This window comes from Anser brachyrhynchus (assembly GCF_964034855.1).
Source record: "Anser brachyrhynchus genome assembly, chromosome: 12".
Taxonomy (NCBI): Eukaryota; Metazoa; Chordata; class Aves; order Anseriformes; family Anatidae; genus Anser; species Anser brachyrhynchus.
The window spans coordinates 20,898,977-20,925,028 of NC_137707.1; the positions used below are offsets into that span (position 1 = coordinate 20,898,977).

A 26,052-nucleotide genomic window follows, 5' to 3' on the forward strand; every position below is an offset into this window, starting at 1 on the left:
AAAGAGAGAAATTCATTATTTCATAGAGTCCCCCTGCTGTATGTGATATTTGCAAGGCGTTCTGTTCTGTTTAGTTTCAAATTAAAATGTCTTTATTTTTCATTATGAAACGTTAGAGAACTGAAGAATAAGTCTAGTTGTATTTAGCAGTAGCAAAACATGGTATAGCAAACAATATGATGAGAGGTGTAGTGTTTGCAGAAGATGCAAAGAACAGCAGTAATATGACTGGGTCTCTATTTTCATATTTGAGATTAGTTTTGTCTAATTTTAAATATGAGAAGTTTTTCTGGTAGACTATTTTCTCATGAAAAATCTGAAGTTTGGAAATTCAAGGATAACTTTTATTTCCAGTCATTTATGGATTATTATCAAACATTTTAGGAAATATTTTTATCATTTCCTATGGCTTTTTTTTTTTTTTTCCCAGGCAGAGTTACAGCATTTAATTTACTTTGCACAGAAAACTAGACTTTACCTTGCCTTTGGAAAGTCTGAAAAAGTCACAATTGGACTGGAAAAGATTTTACTTTGCACATAATAGGATACAGCTCAACATAGCATAAAGGTCCACATTTACAGTATCAGAATGAAGATCTTCTGAAGACAAAGATTTAGAAAAGCACTCTGGGGTCTTTCCAGAGTTCAAAGGATTAGGTAGATCCATAATGGAGAGTCCATATTGCCATCTCTTCTGGATGTTCACAATTAGCTTCATTTAAATCCTTTTTTCAGTGGAATGTGCAGTTCAATTAACCAGGGATAGGGTGTTTCCATTTGTGTGTTTTGTTTTGTTGTTTGGTTGTGTGCTTTTTTGTGCGTTTTTATTTGTTTTTGATTTTTTTTTCCACCACTTTGTGCTTAAGAGATTTAGCAAAAACATTGCTAATTTTCAGCACGTTTAGGTCGAGTATCCACTACACAAATTCCTATCATGAGCCTGAGCTGATGCTCCAGTTTGAGTAACAGTCGCATAAAAGGTGTGTACATGCGTTCTTCACCACAGATAAATTCGTGTTTTCAGACACGATTCACTTTGTTCTTTGGAACTGCTATATACTGAATATTCAAGGCATGTATGAATTAGTTCAACAAATAGATGCATTTGGGGAACCTGGGACAACTCAAAACAGCTACATTTTTAACTTGCCTCTAATGATAAATCGATTTATCATGCACATGTTGCATGTACATTTTTAGTATGTGATCAGAGATGTCTTAGTTTAATATAGCATTTTTCCTGTGATATTATGAGCTAGAAAAGCTATCTTCAGTCCTGTCAGCACAAAAACTGCACAGCAGGAGGTGAAACACATGAAGCAGTTTCCAGGCCTCTTAACATACACAATTTATGCAGTAGAAAAGGTTTTGATGGCTTTTTTTTTTCTTTCATTTTGTTTTGTTTCAAAACAACAGCAACAAAAAACTTGGTTACCTAATAACTGACTTTTTGTTACTAACTTGAGACACTGAGATTTTCTGGAGAAAAAAAAATAATAATCCTAATTATTTCCCCCTACCCCAATGTACAGTTAAACCATTCTTATCTGTTTTATTAGGTGTCATCAGGGGTGAGAAGGGCTGTATGTAGTTAAGAGCAAATCACGATGAGACCACATAGGTTGAGGTACAGCCAGCATTGATTACGCTCCAGCCCCCTAAAACAGTGATGCCCAGCTATATGTTTTTCTGCCGTAGTGCTTCAGAGCAAGAGCATTGATGCTGAGTGAGTGCCTCTATCTGAGGTGGACATCCCACCCACTAACATCTTGGTTGATGTACGTGGAAGGTCTGCAACGCGGGCTGCAGACATGCCACCTAGAAGGGAGCAGTGTAGGGCACAACTTGTTCATTTTCCCCTCTGACTTGGTATGGGAGTATTTCTTCACCTTACTTTGCAAAAAAAAAAAAATGTCTTCAGCTCTGCCTTCTGGGGTGATCTCCCCCTTTCTCATGCTTTGGATTTACCCAAATGCCCTTTGCAAGTAAGGGTGCTGCTGTTTCCAGGCTTTTGCTTAGGGGTTTGTCTCCACCTTAACTTTTTCTTGTTCTGCCAGCAAAGGGGTAGGCCCTGTCAAAGAGAGGCAGAAGCTAATTGTCCTCCTGTCCTCTCACCCCTCTGCTCCCATTTCCCACCTCTACTAATAGGACTCAGCTGTCACTTTTCAACCTGAATGCAAGAGTTAGCAGCTGATCCTGGAGTGATTTATCAGAAGAGCCCCACATTTCTGTATGGCTTTCAAGTATGCCACCATATTTCAGGATCACTGAAAAGGGCAAGTAGGTCCAAATGACCTACTTACATACGACCAGCAACTATGAATAACATCTGCAGAGTGACCAAGGTGCTGTGACCTGTATAATGCAGTAAGTTTAACTTTTTTTTTTAATGTTATTTTTATAGAAAAAGTGTGGGTTTTGTAAAATGTTCAGAATACCTGAAAAATATTATTGAGTGTGTAAGTAAATTGAGACATGAAAATATGTGACCTGCTTCAGAATTGTAAGTTGGTAATGTTAGTGTTGCTGTGTCCTTCCAGGATTTAGCTTATAATACTATCTTTGGTCATGCTTAAAAGAAAGCTAATTTGTGGGCTTTCAAGCCAGGACTATTTTTTTTTTTTTTTTGGTGATAAGTTCCTTCGTAAAGAACTTTAATTGTGCATCTTTCTGAATAATTCTCTCCATAGTATAGCGAGTGAACATGGAACATTAAAAAAAAAAAAAAGTCATTGAGTATATTAAAAGCATCAGATTGAACATAAATATAGCATATTAAGTTCCTTTTTTAAGTATACTGTTCGTAGTCATCTTTTGTCTATTAACGTCACCTCACATATGAAATCTGAAAACTGCTGTCCTTAGACCTCAGTGTCCTCTTGCGATGGATGTACATGGAGTTGCTGACTGTCAATACTGTTGAGCGTACAACTGGCACACTAAGGTTAGCTTGCCTGTGACATTGTCTCTTGAGATTCAAAGGATGTCATTCCTGTCTAAGTAGTAGAGCGATAATACATCTGCACTCTCTGTCTCTGACACCTCGCTGTCATGTGGCTTTGTCAATGGACAACAATGCCTGTCAGTTTGTTATGAGGCCCAACATAAAGTGTACATCACCCTTGACATACTATAAAGTGCAGTGTATAACGAGGGTTATGCCTGGTGTCCGCAGAGTCTAAATGTTCTGTTCTGAAAGCTTGTATTAAATAATAATATCCTCACAAGACCAGATTCTGCTCTCAGCCATGTTGTTGAAAACTCACATAGCTCTGTAGACCTCAGAGGACCCAGTTCTGCCTACCTCTGACTCTGGCAGGTTGGAAGATTAAGTGAACAAAACCTTAAGTGATGAATTTCATCCAAGAAGTGTTAAAGTCAAGGAGTGCAATTTATGAGATTTTAGTGCACTGTATCCCATGCATATCTAGTCCTATATCTGGCACTGCTGCTTTTTTTTCAGAATAAGAGTGAAAGGAGAATTCAGTGGAGTCACTTGAAGCTTGGATTGATCTAATGGGAATCCCATTTTCTTGGAAGGATAATTCAGAAAATGTTTTCAACATATTGAGAGTTACGCACACGCACAGCAGGTACTTAGACTAAGCAAAGGAAAATGTGAATTTCTATTTCTTTTCAGTCTTCCTCATGCTACTTATCTCACCTGAAATGCATCCCTCTTTAGACATTTGTAATTACAGGAAGACATTCACAAAAATAAGATTTTATTGTTCAGTGAGAATGTGAAGTTGTTTTTTTTTTTTTTTCATCCTTATTATTACATGCTGTAATCTGAGGCACCAATCAAAAAATATTTGAAATATTTCCTTAATGAGTTAGTACCTTTCCTTATTATACACCATGTACAGAATTGCCACCGATGTGAAAGAAGTGAATGCAGATCTGTACCTTAAAAGGCAGGAGGTTTTGTACCCGAAGCTGTTTAAGCAGGTTTTCATGGAAGTCATCCTACTATCTTAGAGATGGATGCAGGAAAGAGCTGAAAACCTTCAAGTCTACTGCAGAGGAAGAGTGAGGCTTTACACTTTTATCTTACCATCTTCAGAGAAGTTATGTATGTTTCAATAAATCCTACCAAGCCTCTAGATCGTCTGTCACTAAATACAGGGTCTTTTTTATATATGTATTTATGTATAAATAATGTGTGCGTGCACAGACACAGCATCTGATACAATGCTATTCTCCCCCTTACTGAGAACCTGGGTGCTATTGCTAAATACACTTTAAATAATATTAATACTGTTAAGGAGTTAACACAAGTTTTCTGCGCAGACAGTTCTGAAGACCCAACTCTATCTGATTTCTTGTTTAGTCAATGTTAAAATGCCCCAAAGATCCTCTTGGCAGTTGCTGTAGGGGTGGGACTTTCATGAATGTGTTTGTACTTTGATAAGAAATAGTACTTTGTTAAAATACACAAATAGCGCATGCTGCTTTTTTTTCAAGGGCCATCTTTTCACATAACTGTTGTTAAGTTCAGAGTTTATCAGCACAGTTAGTTCTGGTTAACCTTTATTGCTACAAATATTGCATGTTCTGTCTACACAACTACTATCTGGAGACAAAGTCTGAATATTTTAGTAAGGTGTTTATAATGCTGAAGTCTGCATTGAAATTGGCTGAATTGGTAAATATAGATTTCTAGGCTAGCTTTGATAGCCTTGTGGTGAAAAAGCCCTCTGTATTGATTCTCACCAGGGACTATATTGTTAAAATATATAAATGTAAAAATTGACTTAGGAAATAAAAAATAAATGATAGCTATAAATCAGAGATAGCTAATAAATAAATATCTATCACTATTATATCTCAGTATTTCCCAAAGATATCTGAAGAGCACTTAATTGTAACTGAGTAATCAATTATTCAATTAACCTTCTTCTCATCGAATATATATTTGATATAACTTTTTGAAGCTTGGACTCTAAAAGGTTTATATTGATTGCAGGTTTCAAGGCCATATGTTTCAGTTATTGGATTTGAGCAGTCAAAATTGACATCCTAAATTCACTAGAATATGTAAATATTTTGAAGTAATGAGTTTCCAAGATTGTTGGAGTTATGCCGTTAGTTTTCATTACATGTTAAAACTACAATCTTTTGTGATTATGAAGTTCACGTTAGCAGAACATGTCATTTAAATACATCTGTTATTCAGAGGACAGGGACACAGCTTATTTTGTGGTCTGGCTACAAACTGATGGTAAGCACTTCCATAAATTAATTTTCCACACTACTTTGGGTAGAGTTAATAGGGAAATATTTCAGTGTTTTGCTGTAAAATGATGCAAATTGTGGGAATTATTCAAATGAAAATATTTCAGGAAGGCACTTCTTGATTCTGCTGTAGTCCCGCTGGACACCTGCTGTCATTTGGTGGAGATCTTGCTCTTGGTGCTGGCTGCCCACCAGCACCCTTGGAAGATTGTGGACATCACCCACATGCACAGAGAATTTAGATATTTTTATACTAAATTTTGTGATGGTTGCATTCCTCTCCAGCTAACTTTAGTTTTTTAGCTGTCATTTTCTAGCTAGGTTTCTTGAGGCTGTTTCTGTCAGTTGATGAAATGGGCACATGAGGATGTGTCATGGAAGTGGGGAGGTCTCACTTTTCATGAACTTGTGTTTAAAATACACTCATTGCTTGTATACTCATCGTAACTGAGTAGTAACTTAAATTAAACCAACTGATTTCAAAAATTACCTAGCTCTAGTAACATAGCGAAGTAGTAAGAGGCAACAAAATTCCGTGTCCATGCTTTACAAGGTCAAAATGGGAATGGGAAGTGTGGGGAATTTAACCTGTTCAGCAGAATCCTGAAGAAAGGTCCTGAGCAAGATCCTCTTTTCCTCATTGTATTGGCATTGTCACAAGGGCTTTATATTCTTTATATACTCACTGACTGCAATGTGAGGTTTCATTCCCATACCATTAGCCCCCAAGTCAAAGGCAAGAGGCATGCACCAGAAGATTTTTATTATTATTTTACTTTTTTTTTTCTTTTTTATTATTTTTTATTTTGGGAAAGAATTCTTTACTCCTTTATTTCAATGAGTGAAGATATAATGGGTTTCTTAATAAAAGTAAGACTTGCTAAATCTTTGTTTGTTATCAGAGAGGAAGAAATAACTATACAAAGAAAAGAAACCTCATGTATTATGTGATCTTAACTGCTCATCAGACTCTCACAGTGCAAGGAGTATTCTATTAAGGATGGAATTTTCTGTGTCTCTTTGCTTTGGCTTTCTTGTGTGGACAGGTTGATTTGTAAGGATATGAGGGACGTAGTGCTAAGTCACAATGATTTACATACGTGCAGAACCCCTGTGGTGGGCCAGTAACTTGCTAAATTCCTTCTAATGGTCTCTGGTTATATCAAAAGGAAACAGCTGAAATGGGTTAATAATCTCTGATGGCCTTCAAAATTTGCTTGATTTAGCAGTGCAACAAAATATTTTTTTTTTTTTCTGGCAACTCTCTTGACAACCTTTTTTTTTTTTTTGTGCGTGTTCTTCAGTGTGTAATAGATTAACTTAGCCCTGTAGAAAAGGTCTTCATAGAATCCTTAACAGTTGCACTCATTGAATAAACAGGACTTTCTTCATGTTAAAAAATAGTAATAATAATAATAATAAACTGGAGGGTTTTTTCCCTCTTAAAATGTGTTCATAATCTAGATATTAGCAAATTCTTTTTTTTTCTTCCTGAAAAATATCATAAACAGTCTTGGTTTGACCTTGTTAATGCAGGACCACTTTAGTAATCTGTGCCTAATGATTTTTTACATTAAACCCCAGCTTGTGTTGGACCCTTGTGTGTCACAGTAATTTAAGAACAGTCATTTTGCACATTCCGATCCCATTATGTTACATTGTTACTGAATAAAGACTGGTATTATGTTGCTCTTATAAAGGGCAGAAGTGGCCTGAATTTTATCTGCTGAACGAATCAATCTGGATTATGTCAGCTGAAAAGAATTGTGAACTGCAGTCTCCAGCAGATGGGGAGATTTTAAAAATGTATCTGTTTGGTTGTGAATACATCAGCTAAGATAATACCTTGTGGTGACTGAAAAGTAGTTTTTCTCTCTTTTTTTTTCAATGAAGACTGTACCAATTATCATTTCAACATAAAGTATTAGGAGATCAGTTGGGAACTGAATGCCATTTCCTAATGTTAATACAGTGTTTTATTTAAGCTGCCTTGACAGGCTGTCTAGGCTGTGGGAAAAAGACTGAGCAAATAATGAGTAAAGGGTTTAGAAAAAAGACAGAGGGTGGAGCTTGGCAAACGATGTGAGCTATTCATCAACAACTCAACAAGGATGATGGAAATAATAAGTACTCCTTAAAGAAAAGGGGAAAGGATTTTTTTTAAAGAAACAGTTTCCTTTAAAAAAAATAAAATTAACTCTAACTTTGTATTACTTTCTGATTAGCTGATTTTAAACTTCCTGAAATCAGCAAAAGCTTTCCTTTGAAATGGATAGTATGCATTTAAACAGTGCATTATTTAGCAATCAGTTTAAAAAAAGAAAAAGAAAAAACCCAAAATACAGTGTCTAATTTCCTGTTCATTCGTGCAAATTTCTTACCATGTGGCATTGTCATTTAATATCTAAAGTACATTAATGCATTTCTATAATGCCAAAACCCTCTGACAAATCCCCTGTGTGAAATAATTTGTGTGAACTTTGAACTAACCATGAATAAAATCAAGATCTTATTATGTCCTTTATTTATATGGTAGCGAAAAGCTTTGAAACTTAATACTAGCCCCAACACGATATGCACATTCACCGTGATGCTTTTTTAAAAAGAAAAAACAACTTTCCTACATTTTTGGGGGTGTTGCCCGCTATTCAGATACCATTATGCTACTTCTGAAAATATTCGTCTTGGGAATCAATAGGCTATTCTAATATTATTGTGTTCTCTGTTGCTAAAATTTCCATTCAGCAGATATAATTCCACCATCTGTAAAGTTCTAGATTTTATAATACTTATAAGCTGTTTTTAATCTATTTTTACTGCCATATTCTGTCCTGAAATGTCAGGGAGTGCAGACTAGGTCTCGGAATTAACATGACAGTTAAGAAACTTGGCAAGGTTTTACAGCAGATTGTGACATTAACGAAGTACAAAGGAGAATGGGGAAATTAACGTTAATGTATGCTTGCAGACACTATAAAAATCTATATGTCCATGATCAGGGAACTAAAAATAGGGATTTTTTTTTATGTTGATGCCATTAAATACAGAGCTTTACTGTGAAAAGAAATTTCCATATGAAAAGCAACTTACTAAAAAGTAATGCTGAAATCCCTCCTCTGGACTGAACAACAGGTTTATGTATCCTGGGTCAAGTAGGCATATGGTTGTTTTGTTTTTCAATTTCATTTTAGGCTTTTTTGAACCTATGATGAAACTGTTTTGAAAGCCCTAATGTTGCTTTTCAACAGCTGCATAAGATATAGTATGATAGATGTCCTGATAAATGGTAGCAGTTATTAAAACTTGGGGATTGCGCAGTGACGTGTGGGAAGTCCATCCTCTTGCACAGCCCGAAGCTGCAGTCGCCCAGGTGGGTCCTCCTGTGAGCAGTGCCAGCGTGGGGCACAGCCCTGCCTGGTGCCTTCCCACCCCACGGGGCCAGGGCTTCTCTGGCCGTGTCCCTTCTGTGGCAGCAGCGTTTGGGATGGGGACAAAAACTGCCATGACACCTGGGTAAAAGCAGTGGGTGCTGCACAGTGAAAAACGGAGGGCTAACTGTTGGATAAATCAGCAAAAGTTGCAAGGGATATCACTACTTTCTGACCAGAAATGTACTATTTGCTTCTCCCTCCCTCTTTTTTTTTTTTTTTTTTTTAAGCTGAGAGTTACTCAAAGCCCTATTCAGCCTGGGTGTGGGAGGGCTGGCTGCTGAGGCTTTGCAGCAGCTTGGCACCCACAGCATCTAATCCTGATAGCGCAGACAAAACCTGCCTTTTTCATCACCACCGGTGTTGCAGGTTTGCTGGGCCCCAGCTGTGGGACGTGAAGACACAGCTCCCCTCTGCTGCTTTGGGACAACGGCTTGTGGGGATGCATCCTCTGCTGCTGGGGGTACCTGCACCTGCTGGGCAGCTGGGCTTTCTTTTCTTGATGAGTTGCAGGGGCTGGGTTGCTGGGGTGGTTTTGGGACACAGCCTGTCTTGGTGCTGATGCTACCTGTCAGCCTGGCATGCAGATCCCTCACCTCGGAGAAAAGCCCACGTCTGTTTACTGACAGTGTACTCAGTGACAGCCTTTTAGCACGGTGATGTACAACAGAGGCAAGTGCTGCCGGGAGGAGCAGCAAAGCACAGCAAGGAGGAGCAAAGCACAGCAAAGTTTGCTATCCGAGGCACGGCCCTCTTTCACACAGTGTCATGCTTCCCAAGCATTTCATGTATTTATCGGGGGGAAAAAAAAAGGGGGAGGTAAAATACCATTTCTATTCTCTTACATAGACTTCCTGCCTCAGACACAGCTTGGACAAAGCGAGTGCAGGTGCCAGTTGCAAGGACAACAACAGTATTCCCTTGTGTGAGTGTGCGTAGTCTGATGCAATGCAAACGTTAATCTCGCAGCTACAAAGGAAACAGCATGGATCCATCTGTTACTTTCTTTGCTCTTAATCAAGTTGGGGAGGGAGCAAAAGTTCATGTAGCAAATGTGGGTATACACTAGATTGGGACCTGAGCTGTAATGCTGCAGTCAAATGTTGAGGCAATAGGGTTTTTTCAGGTCTATGGGGCTAGGGCTGCATATCATTTTGGGTCTCTGCTTTCACCAAATCTGGAAGTGGAAATTGAATTCTGGGATGTGGTATTGGCCCACTCTGTTATGTAACCCACAATGCTGAGTGCAGACTGCTGTCCCTATTACGATTGTGCTAACAATTGACTTTTTGGTTTGGCTGTCTTGCTTGAAAAAAAAAAATCAATCCCAACCAAAAAATATTTCTTCTTGTTTGTTTAATAACACAAAACATAGAAAATACTGTGTATTGTATCAAATGTGGCAATTCAAGGGGAAAAAAATAAGCAAAACACAAAAGCCATGAAGGATCAGACTGTCAGAAAGGCAGAAGAGGAGATGACAGCCCTTTTATCTGCCAGTGGAGCATTTAGAAACCCGTCCAGGATGCAGGAGGCCTGGCCTGAACTCCCTGCTCTGAGGAGACAGTGCCCTGCGTGCTGGCTATGTGCTGCTGCTGGGAGCTGCTTGGGGTGTGCAGGATCCCTCCCTGCTGCATTTGCGCACTCACTGCTCATCCTTCATGGGTGCAGCACTCGATTCTCTTCCTCTCTGCAGCAGCCTATTTTTAAAGTTCTGAATAAAAAAAATGTTTTTTGGAAGTATTGCTACTCTGAGCAGTAAGTGACCCAGTCAAAGCCATGACCACAGTGGTTGCTGCTGCTACTGAGGTCACTGCTCACTGAACTTAGTTTGCCTGTTTCTGGTAACCAGTTTTTGGAAGGAAATGAAGTGACACACTTATTTTTAAAATAAAAGTTTTTCTAGATTATTTTGTATTCGGAACCAATTTTTTCAAACTCTTTAGGATGTCTGTATACTGCATTTGGATAATCACACAGTCACCCCGAGGAAAATAAATGCTTGTTTATGTGCTCGAGTGTCACTCTGGGTGTCCAACTATGGATATGAGCAGCTTGGAAACACACCCTAAGTTGCTGCTTCTCACTTAGTTGTTTTCTCTCTCAGCTGCCCTGCTCTGTGCTGTTTTGGCTTCATGACAGTGCAGTGATCAGTCGCTCCTGCTGAGCTCTGGCTGGGTGGTGGCGTGTGGATGTGGAGCATGTCCTCACGCAGGGTGTGCTCTTAGCAGCCAGGAGTGTCAAGCAACTCTTGATCCTCTGACAGAGACTCCTGAATGCTGAGGGTATGATGTGCCTTACATCTCCCACCAGCACTCACGGACCACCAGGTTCTCTGTTGGCGTGGAAAGAAATTCAGTGTGGCCATGTGTGAGATTGGAAGTTACTTCAGTGAAATGCTTCTCCATAAGGTAAACTGATTTCCATATCAATGGCTGTTTTCTCATCACATGGCTTCCTCTAATTCCTTTCTCAGGGAAATGTCCTATTTTTTGAGACAGTATGTTCAGAATTCAGTGTGCTGTGTAGGTATCCATCTGGCTATGTGGACAGCTTTGTCTTTGACTCTAAGTTTTTAATGCACATATGAAGAAACTTGCCTTTGTGATCACTTGTGGAACCATACTCTGCCTACCCAGTGAGGCAGGTAGGGTGCAAGAGAAGAATGACATAATTGTGAGGTCTCAAGGGTTTTGTTTTCCATTAACTCCATTCCTTCAGTTCCATTAGACATGACACCCTGAGTTGGCAGCTTACTCCTAAACCTGCATCTTTACTGAAACTGTAGTATTTGACAGTGGGATGACCTTGCCATGGCCACTACTTTTCTGTATATTTATGCCTGTAGTTTTATTTACAAGTTCTACATCTCCTTTCAAGGCTTACAAACGCTAAATGAGAGACTTTTAGCCTTGCTGCAGGAATAGATAGCCCAAGAGGTATTTGAAAATTTGATGTTCTTTTCTGTAATGAAATAAAGCCGAGAAGTGTGATCATATTTCATGCCATGGATACAGCTGGACAAAGGCTATCTGAGGTGTCTGTCTAGCAGAGGAAGGTTTGTGAATGTATCTCTCAGTTCCTCATAGGTCCCTGCAATTAGGAATTAGACGAACACAATAGGTTGAGAAGACTTTCCCCCATTGTTTGCTGAGGCACCAGGGATTGAAAACTTCTTGCCTGGCATATTCATGTGCTTCCCTGCCCTGTGGTTGTGGAGACTTTGTGGGTCTGTGGGAATGTTTCATCCTTTGTCTTTCAAAACAAATAAATTACATTCATGAGATGGCAGTTTTATAAGTTTTCTTTCTTGGGAAACTTGAACATTTTGATTCATTCTTTTCATTACAATGCACAGCTCTACAAATGCTAACATACACAAAATGTATATGATGTACACACAACCATTTCATGTGTACTTTGTGGTGAGGAAGGGTGTGTAAGAAATGACTCATCACGTTCTAGTTTTAGAATATCAGAGGATTTCTTAGAAACTTCAGTTACTCTCTGACTTTAGTGTGGTTGAACTGTGACTTCCAATGTACTGGGGGAGCTGCTTAGACTCGTTGCTTCCTCTTTGAAAGACACATATTCTTCATAGCCACTCATCCATGTTTTGCTGTTTAGCAATAGTTTTATGTCTGAATGAGGAATTATGGATCTGCTCTTATAAGGCATGCTTCTCTGGGTATATGCTTTTGGAGCAACATCCAAGAAGCATTTGAAGAAACTCATCTGTAGATTGTAATATGAAGACATTTTTTTCTTTTTGGAAAAGAATCACGATTGCTTTCAAAAAAAAAAAGTGCTAATTTCTGATGCATATCTTTCAAATTTACCCTTTCTGTGTTTTACACTTCTCATTTTCATACAAAACAGTTCCTGAGTGGGTATATCCAAGAGATGAACCTATATCTTAATTTTGGGGTTCAAGTATCCCCAACGCTCAGTGTAGACCTGTTTCTGTGCATTTGACTAGCAAATGCCTTCCTTGACATTTTCTCTCCTTCAAGGCCACATCTTGTAACTTTTGCTTTCAAGACATTCAGATTGGTGGCTGAGCAACCTTATGAGGAAAAACTTGTGTCCAGGAAACGTGTAGTATGCTATTGTGGTTAGAATAGGAAAACTCTTTTTAACCAGATTTATTGGAAATAGGTGCTGTAAGGTGTTTCATGGATATCACAGTTTTGTTTTCCTTTCTTACCTGATGTTATTTCACTGATTTTATTCAAGGTGAAAGTGACATGGTAGTAGTGGTAATGGTCTGAGTTGAACTACAGATAGGCCCTGTACCTGCATTCTTGATGAAATTGCCTTTCTTCTACTGCAAGAACTCTCCTTTTGACTTGTTACACAGTTAAATTATGTATCCATATAATAATAATTAATTTTTGGATCAAGTGTACTTCAGACATGGTGGGTTGTGGTTTTTTTTGTTTGTTTGTTTTCCTGTCTTTCTGTTTTCTGTCTATCTAGTCTGGAAGTGCTTCTCTAGCCATTATGCTAGATATATAAGCATACGTTCCTGTACCAGCTAGCTGTACTGTTGCTCTGCACAAAGTCCAAGATTCGAGGCAGGGGCAGCTGCTGAGCCCCCAGGATTCATGCAAGGAGGACATGGCTATCAAACCTCGCTGGGCTAGTGTTATCAGCAAGAAGGCAACAAGACTTGCCTTGCTGTGCAATGTTAGTGTGAAATCTTAAAGGTGGAAACCATCTACAAACAATTTGGTTTCCTCTCCCTGAGAAGCTGTCGAGTCAGATACCTCAGACAGAAAAGCAGATAACTGGGGGGAACAGGGGGCCTGGCAGCAAGGTGATGTGACCATTTCTATTTCAGCTGTGGGAACTGGCCTGGAGACGCGGAGAGCCAACGGAGGGATGGAGCTGGTGGCAGGCTGCTGGCTGCCCTAGGGAACAAACCCAGCACAGAGCCAGGGTTGTTGTGTTCAGCAATGTTTCTCCTGACCTGAACTTGGAAGGACAGCAGATAACAAGTCCTGTGGGGGCATCTGGGCAGTGAGGAGTTTCTGGGGTCCCCTCGGCACCCCAGAGCTGACAGGGGACATGCAACCTGCCCTGGCCCTGTGTGGTCTGCTGCAGGGCAGGCCGAGGGCCCTCCTGCACAGGGGAATATTTCGACTTTACCCTTTCATTTGAGCTGCTGGGGCTTACAGTGTGCATTGAGAGTTTGTTTTTCCTACGTTGAAGGTTTTAACAAGAATTTGAGAAGTGAAACAGCAATCTTCTGGGACCAAAGAGAACTGTACTAGTGGTGCTGGGGACAGCTGGGGTGCCATGGCCGCTGAGTGCCCGTCCTGGTTTAACATCGCAGCGGGTTTTAGGGACGCCGGAAATTTTCAGAAAACCACAAGAGGGAGCTCACGACCCACAAACAGGGAGCAAGAACACTTTCTATCTATCTATCTATCTATCTATCTATCTATCTATCTATCTATCTCTGAGGTCTTCTGAGATGGGCAGTTTGCCTGGCACAGAGGGTGCCACGTGGGGCCAGGCTGGCATGGGAAGCAGGCCATGAGCTGTAGCCAGGCCACAGCTGCTGCCCGTACTAGGCCAGGGGGGACATGAGCCCCCTTGCACCAGTATGAGGTGTGAGCTCCTTTGTCAAGTACACAACCCCAAACTCATGCAACTTGAAGGCTTTTTGGCCCTGAGTTATTCATGAGGAGCTGTGGTGAATGGTCATTTCATCCTTCACCACATCCACAGCTTGCACTTAAACGCTCTCAGGAGCGCTTTCTGTGTTACATCCTGCTCCCTCCTGGGGCTCCAGGAAGATGTTCCCTTTGCGCCAGTTCTCTGGCGGCCTGTCCCTGTCCTGGGTCCCCTCCCTGCAGGGAGAGGTGGCAGCAGTGGGTGCTGCAGACTGAGGGGGAACCGTCCATGTACACCACAGGGCAACTGGGCCAGGCTGCGGCCTCTGTGAGGGAGTGATTCTCTCAGTGGGATCGCAAAGGCTTTACATCAAGGCAATGTTGTCACTATCATGAAGTGTCTGGTGGGAAAGCTGCTGTTTTTTCCTTTTTTTTTTTTTTTCTTTCCTCAAGTTATCGTCAATCTAGCTCCCATTTCTTCAATGGAAAAGCTTAATTTCAATTTACAATTCACATCAAGAGGCTTTTCTATCACACTGAGACTTCCTACAAGGCATCCAGTAATGTTGCTATCATTTGCATTGCTCTAACAAAAAAATTTCCATCTTCCCAACCCCATAAAACTCCAAACAAATAGCAAATACTCTGAATGTCTGAACACACAATAGCATGTCATTTTTCTTCCAGCATTAGTGTGTTTTGCAGACATTAAACTACTTCCCTTCTGAAGGGTTTGAGAGACTGTTAACATTATTCACATTAAATTCAGTACTGCTGTAAGTTGGTGCAGTTGGAATTACACACAAAATATGATGTCTCTTCTTTTCCTCAAGATCTGAGACCACCCCCGTGTACCAGCCAACTCAGTTTCAGGCAGTGTTTGTACATCCAGAATCGCTTCAGACAACCAGTGACACTCTTTCCCTGGGGGTCACCTGTCCTGTGCCAGCTGCCTTCTGATGCTCCACGTGCCTGTGGGGCTATAGCTTGCTCATCTTCCCCTCCCTGGTCATCTTGCGATCCCTCCCAGCCCAAGGGGATGTTGCTATATATTTCTTGAGGTGACATATGATGTTAAATCTATGCTTCTTAGATTTGCAGCCCTTGTGTGTGTGTGTGCGTGTGGTTGGTTGGTTGGTTGTTTTGGTTCACTGTCCAAGACTCATTTTGGGGCTGGTTTCTTGGAGCCTTGGCCAATTTTGTGGCTGAACTGGGGTGGTTGTACCCCTCTCTGTGTAAGGTGTCCAAAGGTAACCTCACCAGGGGAGATAACCCTACCAGAAGGCCAGGCCTTTCCACAGTGTTTCTGATTTGGATTTGAATGGATTCATCTGTCCTTCTTGATCAACTGTCCTCTCTCTTTCTTTTATTAAAGAAAAGAGTCAAAAAACGTGTGCTCTTAGCAGTAATCTGGAGCCTTCAGGATCACAAAGGTGCCACTGATGTGCAGTGACTTTGTCACTAGTATTCATCACTTCAAAATATGAAAAATTGATTCCTTCCGTCTTTGCTGTGATAATCCTGTATGTCTGTCTTAACCATTACCTGGCACTGAAGTGGTGCCATGGTCAAACCTACAGATAGATCTGTGAGAATAAAGCACCTCATGCTGATGCCCTCTCCGTTTCTCTCCTCCTAACTACTGTAACTCATAGCAGATCATTCCATATGAAAAATAATTATCCATTTCCACAAAGTGTAAAGCAGCATTGTACATTGGGTGTGCGTTTTCTTCTGGCTCTGGTGTCGGCATACTGTGTGGAACACGCGGGCTTCTCCCTGGGGAGGGGGTGCCCTCAGCAGCCTGTCTGGTGCAGCAGTGCCAGGGAGCTCCTCCTGTCAGGGGCTCACCCTGAGGAGGCAAGATCATTGTCCTTCCAGAGCCACTGCTCATGTCTATTGGGATCTTGGGTTTGGTTCATGCCTGTTTCTCTTTCAACAGGCGAAAACACTCCCGAGTTTTCAGCTGGCAACGTGTGGAGTGGCAGCATGTCCCCAGCGGGGCTCTGCTACAATCTAATGCAGTGCAATCACAATCCCTGTAAAGAGCATTTTCTTAGCCCATCATCAGTCCTGTTGGTTTGCACAGAAGGTATTCAATCTGAATGGGTGGTGTACTTTTAGTTGTTGAGTTGTTTGCAGACATTCTGCTTACGTGTTTATTCAGTTTGCTGCAGATACTTTGCTTGGCAGCATGGTTCACTCGCCACAGTAAAACTTTGTGCCTCCGGCAGGTGTAAATATTGACTAATAATCATCCCAGCTTGCTTTGTAGTGTTGGGTGAAGGAAATAAAGTAAGAAGTTATGGGAGAGGCTTAGTAGAGAAGAGACCTGGGGAAAACAGGTGTGCTGGGGAATGGGCAAGAATGGGAGAATAGGGTGCTGAATATTCTGTGTGCTTCATCCCGCGCATGGGGTGGGCAGGGGCACGCTGTTGGGCATTCTTGGGACAGCTTTGGCAGATGCAATTCAAGTTTCTGCTGAGGCGAACAGCACAGGGACCTGGCTCATAAGTGTTCCAGCATGAAGCAGTCTGTGCCCAGTGTCCCACAAAGTGCAGCAGCGGCCAAGCGCGTGGGTACACTCCTTGGGTACCTTGCGCACTCCCTGCTTTGACAAACCAACCGTGTGCTCATCGTGACATGTTAAAAGCACATCTTTTGTGTATTTATCATGCGAAGGTTATGTATTCATATCATATGAGGCTTACCACAGTACTTCAGAAGCAGTTTGAACTGAAGTGGGTTATTTTCTTTGCTTTTCCAATTAATCTCAAGCAGCCCCTGTTTTCTGGGGGTGAGGCCACAATTCAGATTCCATTCATACTAATTGCATGCTCATTCAGTTCTTGACCTCCTGTAAGCACAAAAGTAAAAGAGAAAGGAGGTAAAAATAGCTTGATGGGTTTCGTTTGATTTATGAAAACACATGGAACTTGCAGTCCTTCAGCAACTCTGTCTGTACGGGCAACCCAGCTGAGGAAGGCAGGGCTGCTGATGTCGCTGCATCAGGCTTTCTCCTGCCGCATCTGCAGCAGGCTGCTCATGGCATCTCCGGCCTGCACAAAGGCAACTTCTGTGACACTTTGCTGTTGGTCCCATTCAGTAGAGTTGATTAGGGAAGTTTCAAAAACCTTGTTTTTCATCTGAAATCCCAATTTGCTATGACAGCCTTTTCCACCCCCCCCCCCCCCCCACCGATTGTGGTGGAGAAAGCCAGTTACATTGAATTGCTGAGTTTGAAAAAACTGATTGCAGTTGAAAGAGCTGTTGAAATGCTGCACTTTTCTTTTGAACAAAAACCTGCTTTTTCAGTTCAGAACAGCAATTTTTTCAATTACCTTTTAAAAATTATTATAAGTAAACAATAAGAAAAAAATTGAACGTGTAACAAATCCACGTTTGTTAAACATTTAAGATGCATTTTGCACAAATTTGTTAGCTTGCTTGTTTCCCATATTACTGGTTTGCAACACTGAGATTGAGTTTCTCTTGGAGGGGAAAATGATAGCTGCACAGCAGAAGTTAGCTGCACAGAAAATATAGAATTTTATAATAAAAATATTAACAAGTTGCATTTAAATAGAGGCTTGAGGACAGATTAAATATAATGCATGTACTAAGAGAATACGGACAATGGCTTTTGTGAGCAATTATGAATCTATAGTCCTAAATAGTGGTACTTTGGAGAAAAGGAGAGGAGGAGAGAAAATTAGTATCTCTTAAAATGGGAACATAATATGCAGACTAATAACACATATTAATTTTGTTCCTGGGAGGATTCACCACCGGTGTATAGCGCCAGCCAGCCTTTCCCAGTCAGCTTCTACAGGGACTTTGGCTTAACACTTTCCCATTTGCAGTTGTGAACCCTGGACAAATACTCATTAGAGCACAGATTATGGTTTCAATTGCTGCAGTGACATAAGGCTAGCCCTTGCAGAAGTCATCAGTGGGACCAGAGAAAGGTAATTATTGACTACTGAAAAGAATAAAGCGGGCAAAAGGTGGTCCAGGTAGGACAAGCTGGCCAGAAGGGGAAGGGAACAGATGGCTCCGACGGCTTAACTGCAGCCTTGTCGGGAACAATGCTGCTGCAGTGAAGCAGCTGGGGATGGGGCTGTAAGGCTCATTTAAGGCTTTCACCAACTCGAGGGAAATCTTGAGCCTCCACAAGTAGAGGAACATGTCTTTGTGCACAGATAAGTGCTCTAAGCCACAGCATGAAAACTAGGCATTTAGGAAATACCTGCCAATTTCCTAATATGGGAAGGGTTTCCTAGTCTTACAGAAGTCTTCAAGAGCTTGGTTTAAGCATGAGCGGTTCGAACTGCAACTAAAATAAAACAGTGCCACAAACGTGCAGTGTTTGTGAAATCTAAGTCTGGAACCTTGGTTCCTGCAGCATTTTGATTCAAATCCCAGTGCTTTCCTCACATTTCCGCTCCTATCCAGTGAAAGGATTCTTGGCCCAAATCAGTTATGAATCAAGAAAAATTTGCACCTCTCCATTTTTGTGCAAAGAAGACCCATTGAGCAAGAGTGCCAAGCCAAGTAGGAAAGCAAGCCTTCTCTCTGCTCATAGCATTAGGCCATTGTACAGCATTTGTTTTCCCACGCTGTTCCATCAGCTACCTTATTTTGACCAGGCAATAGAAAGCTCAAAGATAGGTCATAGTGAGGACACAATTTTTTTCATTTTTTTTTTTATGTTCTCCCCCCCCCCTCCCTCCCCATTGTCAATGTTCTTGGTGAGTCTAGTGATCTTTCCGCTTTTTGATATCGCTGATTTCTGAAGTCATTTCAAATACAAGGGGCTTGCTAGGCCCAGGAGCTTCATGGATTACCAAGCCACCAAAGAGGTAATTTTTGACAATGGTGATCATATTGCATGGGTACAATTTTGTATTCTATGCTCAGTTTGCATATTTGAGTATTTTCAATTTGAAAAGAAAATCTGGGAGAAAACTCAGTGCACTGGGCCCATATTCAGTGGAGGGTTCAGTTTCCACATGTGGGTACTGACCCAAGGTGAAACATCTCTGTTTACTTCAAAACTTGCGCAGATAGGTAGGTTATAACATTCCAAATGGAGATAGGCCAACTTTCAGGGCTTTTCTCTTAGGTTGTCATTTTATGTTAATTGAATGCTTGTGTTAATCTAATAGAGTTTAGATTTATGGCAGGTTCTACACCATGTCATATTTTAATCAATACATATTCCAACATTTAGATGGACAGATGAGAAAATCTGCCTCATCTCTGCACTTCTGTTCTATCACCTGTCAATAATTCCTAATTTGAATCCTTCAAATGATCAGATTTATGGGTTTTAGTACATTGCATTAATCACAGAAATTAACTTTTGGGGAAAATGATGTTAAAGGTCATACGGAGTCCTGAAGGAGCAGTAACTGTCTGCAAACATGTTTGCAGCATCGCTAAGATAATGCGCATTACCAACCCTTCTGATTGTTCCTTATATCAAAGGTAGTTACGTGCCAGGAGGAGATAACGCTCAAAAGAAGTGATTTCTGTTCTGAGATCTGTGTATTTTGGCAATGTGATGCTGGGCTTTTTGTCCTCCAGCAGGGTATGGGCAGGTCAGGCAGCGATTTGCTCAAACGAGCTACTCTGCCAAAATTTGAGGAAGTTTGTATAGTATTCCTAATGTTTTTGCTTGCGCCTTCATTTGTGCCCTGATGATGGGGTGAGGGCTTCAGCCAGGTGTTTTTGGGGTATTGGCAGTCTGCAGTCTCTGCCTCTTGTGCTGCATGACAGCCTTTCCTTCCTCACCAGCGAGCGTGATGTCTCCCAGTCCTCACTAGGGCCCAAGGACCAACCTTGTACCCATGGTGCAATGGATTGGTGGGCTGTCATTAAAGCACCAGTTGCTCGGTGGGGTCTGTTTTAAATTTCACATGAATTATTCCTAATGTTTTTGCAACGTCTTATGGTATGACAGCAAGAAATTGTTTTCTTTGTAAAGGGACATATGCTTTAAATTAGGGATACACTGAAGGGAAAAACAAAACAAAACAAAAAATCTTGCCCTGTGGAGGGTTTGACGTTTGGATTTTCCCTCTTTCTGTGGAATCATGAGTTGTAATGTCTGGAAGGAAGAGTGAGAGGGGTTTGCTTCTTTCTTTAATAAACACTTAGCAAACTTCCACTGCTTTTGGTGGAGCTGGGTGGAGGCAGCGGAGGCTCTTGGCGGTCGGTGTGAAGCAGGGCACAGGGACACCTCCTGGTGCCAGCAGCCTGTGGGTGTGACAGGCCCCAGCTCCCAGAACAGCATGGGTGCTGTGTCCGTGCCTCTCATCATGCTCCAGAGCCCCACAGCTTTTACTTTCTTTACAAGAAATGGAAGCAATGCCATGAAACACATCCTTTATTTCTTAGACTGGAGAAGCTTACCTTTACCTATGTTTTTTATTCTAATCTGGATGTCAAAGGAATTTATCCTGTAACTTTCCAATCTGTAAAGTTTCAAGTTACAATTTGCTGTTAAAATTGTTACTGCTGGTTTTAGGAATTTGCCAGTCTTGTTAGGTTTGTACGTCAGGGAGTTGGGCCTCCTCTGGCTGCCCCCATCCTGTCACCGCAGTGACACGTGTCCCTGGAGAGGCACACTGGGTCAGCACACTGCCTGCTCCCAGGGATGGGATGCTGGTGGGGGCAGGCAGCGAGATTCACTCACAAGATATTGAAATAATTAGAAAGCCAGCAACAGCTTGTGTGCTCCCTAAAATTTTCATATAACCCCTTCTCAGCTATCTCCAGATCAGCTGCTGATTCTAATTGCCTTCACCAAAATAAGCCTGAAATAGCTCCGTTAATGTAGTTGGGTCTGTGCTAGAGCTACGTGGAAAGTCGCAGCCCACAGTTTTCCCATCTGCAAGAAATCAGAATGATATTAGAAATGGCTACAGTTTTACAGATATTAATTCGTATTTGTGTAGTGCTTTCTAAGCCTGGAACAAAGAACAAAAGTCATTTTATTATGAATAAGCAAACTGAAGAGAAAAAAAACATAAAATGGCAGAGAATTGACTGCAGAACATAACAAGGCCTTTGCATCTTTAATTTATCTGTTTCTGTTTACCACAAGCATGTGCTAAGAAAACATGCACCAAAGAGGAAAGGTCTTGTTCCTTTTTACAGACAGCTTCTTTTCCGTATATATCTGTATTCATGCAAATCCATTATAAACACAGTGTTGTCTGAAATACAGTTAATAAATGAAGGTAGCAGAAATGTGATTTTAAATCAGTTTAATAAAATTATTCATGTAGATTTTAAATCATTTTTACAGTTGATTTAACATTTGTGACTGGTTTATAGATTATGATATAGGATAGCGTTTGCATCCTTGCAATTTTATTCCAATTTAGAAACAGTACAAATATTAATTTTTACTTCAATAATGGAGCCTTTGAGAATTAAACTTGTCTTTTCTCAATATACATTTTATGAGAATGCTTTAAATATGATTTTTAATATTTTTGAGGACTTTATTGCACATAAAGTTATTTTAACTAGGATGTAACTAGGGTCTGTTTACCAAAGTTTCTTGCCAAACATACGTAAATGTTTTCCATGGTTAATTAATGGTGTGAAATATGTAAAAATTGTTCTTCATAATATGAGACATTTGGTAGAAGTAATAAATAATTGTTACAAACTCTGCTTACGAGAAGTAGTGAAATATCTCAAACAGAAATAATAATGTTGGATCTATTTTCAAAAGACAGTAAAATTGTGATAAAACTCAAGATCTTCATGCAATTTCCAGTGACAAGGCAGGATCTAGGCAGAAATGCCTCACTGACAGGGCTTCCCCAGATCTGGGCTACTGTTACGTAGGAAAAAAAAGAGTAATTTGCTATAGGGTATGTTAAGGGAGCGTTTAGTCTCCAAATCATCAACCGCAAGTTTGGAAGCAGTTGGCAGGACAGCAAACATTCACAGCTTTTGCTAATTCTTCATGTGAGCAAGGTCATGTGGAGGGAGCTTACAAGGTGCCACTCTCACCTCAAGAGGCGAGAGCCCATGTGCCCAAAGCCATCGCCATGAGTATGGGTGGCAAGGCAGCAGCTGGCCAAGATGCACGCAGAAGCCAGGCAGGCGCTTCAGGGGCAGGTAGCCACTGAAACAGCATTTTTCATGTGATGAAAGTTTGAGATAAAACACTAAGCAGAAGGCATCAGTCCAAAAGGCTTCTCAAATCATCTGCATGGCAAACTGTTCTCAGTCTGTGGTGGCAGGAATTATATTCAGGGTGCTTAATTTCTGTGAACTTCCTAAAACTTGAGCAAGTGAACTTTTCATGGTAATCCCCGAGTCTAGGCAAGCAAAACCATGTGCCCTTTGGAAAGGGTAATTTCAAAATAGATAGAATCACTTTTGTTTGCAATTTTAAGGACTCTTCCTGTATTTCCTTGTGTGTGCATGCATGTATGCCAAGATAACCTTCAAAGCATTAAGGAATATCTGTATACAATAACCACATGTAAAAATCAAATTGTCCCAAACAATGACAGGTATTTTAGCTACAGTGCAGTCCAGGTAGTGAACTTCTTCGCACTGGAGATCACCAATTTAAAAAAAAAAAAAAACAGAAATAATGATTGACCAATAATAGCATTTGTAGTTATCTATTAAAAATCAGAGTAAAAAAGTACTGCTACAGCATATGTGTATGTATATATTTATATATATATATATATAGTTTTATATAAGGAAAACTGAGCAGGCAAGGCCTGCTTGCTGTAGTTTCTTCCTTGTGTTCAGAGCAGGTAGGCAAATTTTACTGCATCCATATGGAAATACTATTCTTGCAGTAAGATGATAGGTGGTGTGGTAAAGAAAAGTAGTTGTGTGACCTACAGACAGGTTCATAAGAGTCAGAGACTTTGTGTGGTTCAGCAGATCGTTTAGTGACAGCAAGGCGAGCCGGAGCAGTCCGTCTGCTCTCTTCACCTACTCTTTCTGAACTGAGTGGATGTAGCGAGAACCATAAAGTTGAGGGGCAAACACAGGCATTACTTTTTATTATGGCTGATTGAAAACATGCAACGATTACTGATTTTATGGAAGCTTTTTTTTTTTTTTCAAAATGTTTTTCCAAATATATCTGCTTACAAAGAATACTCCCTATATTTAGACTCCCTATAACTGCAGAGCTGAAAAGTTCAGAAGTGCTCCTGGTGGTGCTTGTGGGAGCCCTTGTTTGGGTTGCCGTGATTTTGTTGTCCTCCAGGACCTGCTTTCCATAACCAAGCTAAGATGGGAGGAAGGAAACTGAGGTGCAGCTGAGTCATTGCTAGCCCTGAGAGAGGCAATGCCATGAGTCAGGTCCCTGCAGATCAAGCAGCTGACTCCCAGAACATGAGATTCATAAAACAAGTGTATTACACTGGGGTTTTTGTTGGTGGTGGTTTGGTTTGATTTTGATACGATGTTTAATTCCCTCTTCTGCATAGTGCCTCACAAGACCGAGACCTTTTGGAGGATATATCAAATATATCCAGAGAGCTGATTTTATCCCTTTGGCACATCAGGATGCCTCAATTTGCTTTCCCCATGCAGCAATTTATTTTACCTCAATTTTTCTCTTCTTGGTTCAGTTTGTGGATCTGGTGCTGGCTAATGTCTTGCCAATAATGAAGATACTCCCAAAAGAAGGCAACTCTGATCACAGTCCTGGTGGTCCACATGTGGAAACTGGTCATTAGGAGGGAACTGGAAGCAATAGGCACTAAACTATTGTTCTTGTGAGTCATCACAAAATACTTCTGAGCTGCAATTTCTGTTTCCAATCAGGTTTTCAGCTGGACATTTGCAGTCTGATTTTTTTCAACCAAAAAGTAAAATAATAATAAAGTTCTTTTCTTGGGAAAAGAACTCCATCCCCCCTTTCTTTTTACACTTCATGTTAACCAATCCCCAAGTTGGAATGCACAGAGCACGTTTCATTGACTAATGTACAAGCTCAGATGAAATACCATTTTGTATTTTCGAGGAAAGATTTTGCTGTGAAAAGTGTGCATCTGAGTTTTATGGGCATTGATGTTGCCAAAGGAAAAAGTTGTCTTGTACAGGGCCCTGGAAAATATATTAAAACTAAAAATTAATTCTTAATATAACTGTGTATCCTGCATTCAATCAAGAGCAGACTGAGTATGATAGTATTGGAAACCAAAGCGCAATTTGTTCATTTGCCCAGAAAAGCAGGTAAAATATCACTAGAATTGTAATCACCAGTTGCGCAGAAGTCTGTACAATGCTTTTTACAGGAGAAAAAGCTGTTTTTAATATGTTGCTTCTCCAGGAGGAGAAGTTGGGGTATTGCAGGGAGGTGAAGTAAACTTGGAGAAGCTTGTTTTTGTTGGAATACTCCCTTCCGGTCCATGGCCAACCCATGGATCCAAGACCTAAACATGGGTGTCAGCAGACAGTAGGTAGGGATGCATAGGAACATATCTCCCTTCCAGGCAGCCAGGGCGATCCCAGCGCTTGCCAGTCTGCCCCCGCACTTTTGGTGCGCACTGGATTTAGGAAATTGGCTGCCAGTCCCTGTGTGTCCACTGCCATACGTGGGCTCTGAGTCCCTGCCTGCGGAGAGAGCTGGCCTCGGGAGAGCTGCCCAAGGAGCCTTATGGCTGTGGAAACACAGTGAGGAGCTGAACCACTGCCTCCAACCCATCCTCCCCGGGTGCCACAGAGGAATTCTGGCTTCTGGCTCAGCTGAGCACATCGCAAGGAAATAGATTGCATGAAGGGAATAATAATGTAGGCACTCGCCCAACAGTTTTGCAAACATTTACTAGTTAATTCTCATAATGCTCCTAAAAAGATATGCTTCCAACACTACTAAAAGGTAAAAAGAGGCATGAGGGTCTTAAGAGATATCTGCCTTGCCCCTGGGTGCATCAGGAGAAAGTTTGTAGAACCAGAATTAATATCACAAGCAAAGAAGAGTGCTGTCAACTAACTTCCCAAATGCATCTTTATGTCTACCTAGTATAAGGCACAATCCATAATCACTCCAAGGGGACCAGAGATCTTATCTGGGAATAGATAAGAGGGGAAAGAAGGAGGGGAAGCAAATAGTAAAAATTGAAAGGAGGGGGGCAATGGAAGTCTTCCCCCATGCTTTCCAGCTAGTCTCATGGGGAAAAGGGAAAAACACTTATTCAGGTAGCTTTTATTGGTGTTAATCCCAGAGGTGTGGAGTGCTGCCCTCCGAGTGTGGTCAGCAGCAGCCTGCAGGCCCTGGGAAGAGGTCAGGGCTCACGGCTGGACCCTGCCAGCTCTGACACGAGAGGGTCAGCACGGTCACCGAGACAGCATGGCCCTGTTGTTTCACAGGGAAGAGAGCGCTGGGTGTGCTTCCCTTAAAGCGAGTGGCAGCCTGTTAATGGTGACTGCAGACGCGTCTGTGTCAGCTGCAGGGAGAACAAGTGTTTACTCTCAGATCCCAGATGGGTGGCACACGCTGCTGTCAGGGCAGTCCTTCCTGGCAGCTGCTCTGGCTGCCTCCTGCCTCCCACACCTCTCCTCAAGCTCTCCCCAGTCGGTCTAGGCTACTACATGTATGCGTGTACCTAGATCTGAGCTATCCAAGTCTTTTGAATAGTTAAATACACGGTGAAGTACTTCATATATGTTATTGTGTATCACACTCTGTATGCGTCACACGTGTATGTGCAGTGCTGAGGGCAAGCGCTCTTCTTAAGTATGAGATGGTGGCCGGGCCTTTA

At 41.3% G+C, this 26,052-nt stretch overlaps 1 protein-coding gene and 1 long non-coding RNA gene across 30 annotated transcripts in view; both read left to right on the top strand.

The window, feature by feature from the left end:
* ZNF536 (zinc finger protein 536) overlaps positions 1-26,052 on the top strand; it is a 346,438-nt gene that overhangs the window by 292,995 nt on the left and 27,391 nt on the right. The gene's annotated exons all lie outside the window — the stretch shown is intronic.
* On the top strand, positions 1,316-24,386 carry LOC308176509. Of its 3 annotated transcripts, none has more exons than XR_013938291.1 (4): positions 1,316-2,367; positions 2,866-2,944; positions 3,464-3,593; positions 23,917-24,386. It is a non-coding gene; the product is annotated as an uncharacterized lncRNA (long non-coding RNA). The 3 variants fall into 3 exon arrangements; XR_013938292.1 differs by lacking the exon at positions 23,917-24,386 and adding an exon at positions 13,510-14,484; XR_013938293.1 differs by lacking the exon at positions 23,917-24,386 and adding an exon at positions 3,870-5,184.